General features: G+C 42.5%; 1 protein-coding gene across 1 annotated transcript in view; it reads right to left on the bottom strand.

The window, feature by feature from the left end:
• The window catches only part of NEK3 (NIMA-related kinase 3), a 39,648-nt gene that overhangs the window by 14,671 nt on the left and 23,352 nt on the right, over positions 1-1,625 (bottom strand). The gene's annotated exons all lie outside the window — the stretch shown is intronic.

Raw genomic sequence — 1,625 nt, 5'->3', positions numbered from 1 at the left:
AAAAAAAAACAGACATTACAATGAAAAGAAAAAAAAGTATAGAGGTCTGTATTCCATTTGTAGCAACATAATGATGGGATATAGTTATTTATTTAGAACTTATGGTTCATTCAAAAAATTTACAAGTTTAATTACTAGTGCATTGCATGAAGAGAGCAATTTGTTGTCAGTACAACATCTTTTCCTTTTTGAATTGGAAGGTTAGGCCAGGCGAAGTGGCTCACACCTGTAAATTCCAGCACTTTGGGAGGCCAAGGTGAGAGGATCACTTAAGCCCAAGAGTTCAACACCAGCCTGGGCAACACAGTGAGACCTCATTCCTATAAAAAAATTAAAAAATTATCCAGGCATGGTGGCATGCACCTGTAGTTCCAGCTACTCAAGAGGCTGAGGTGGGAGGATCCCTTGAGCCCAAGAGGTCAGTTTGCAGTGAGTGGTGTTGATGCCACTGCCCTCCAGCCTGCGCAACAGAGAGAGAGAGAGAGAGAGAGAGAGAGAGAGAGAGAGAAGGAGAGAAGGAGAAAAAGAAAGGTTAACTGAAATACTGAAGAAAAAAATCAATAGTATACGATTTGCGAAGGGGGGTGTGACAACACTGAAACATGGATCTGTTGTTAATATCCACAGCTTTAGAGAAGCTTCAGTGTAAAAGAATGTCACAGTTGCCCAGGGCTAGACAGGATGAACAGGACCCCGAATGCCGGCCTGAAAATTGATTCTTGGGATAACAAGGAGGCACTACAAGGCATTGAACAGAAAAATGTTAAGATCTAAATAGTAATCTAAATGTTATTCAGCACAGCAATAAAAAGGAATGAAGTTTTGACACACAGAAGAACTTAAAAACATTATGTAAGTGAAAGAAGTCAGACATAAAAGGACAAATATTGTATGATTCTCCTCATATGAAATACTTAGAATAGGCAAATTCACACAAAGATTTGAGCAGCTACCGGGGCTACCAGATTTGAGATTAGAGGCTGCCAGGGGCTGCAGTGGTGGAAGTGGGAGTTATTGTTTAACAGGTACAGAGTTTCTGTTTGGGATGATAAAAAGTTTTGGAAATAGATAGCAGTGATAGTTGCACAATATTATGAATGTAATTAACACCACTGAATTGTACACTTAGAATTGGCTAAAATGGCACATTTTATGTTATGCATATTGTACCACCATAAAAAACAAAAAGCAGGCCATACGTGGTGGCTCACACCTGTAATCCTAGCACTTTGGGAAGCCAAGGCAGGCAGATCACATGAGGTCAGGAGTTCACGACCAGCCTGGCCAACACAGCAAAACCCCACCTCTACTAAAAAGACAAAAACTTCGCTGGGCATGGTGGCTCATGCCTGTGTTCCTAGCTAACCAGGAGGCTGAGGCATGAGAATCGCTTGAACCCAGGAGGCAGAGGTTGCAGTGAGCCATGATTGTGCCACTGCACTCCAGTCTGGGTGGCAGAGGGAGATTCTGTTTCAAAATAAACAAACAAACCAACCAAAAAGCAGCCATGCCCAATGGCTCACACCTATAATCCCAGCACTTTGAGAGACTGAGGTGGGAGGATCACTTGAGCCCAGGAGTTCGAAGATGCAGTGAACCATGTTCACGCCACTGCACTCCAGTTT

Source organism: Mandrillus leucophaeus, unplaced genomic scaffold, assembly GCF_000951045.1.
Source record: "Mandrillus leucophaeus isolate KB7577 unplaced genomic scaffold, Mleu.le_1.0 Scaffold338, whole genome shotgun sequence".
Lineage (NCBI taxonomy): Eukaryota > Metazoa > Chordata > Mammalia > Primates > Cercopithecidae > Mandrillus > Mandrillus leucophaeus.
This window is presented reverse-complemented; position numbering and strand designations above follow the sequence as displayed.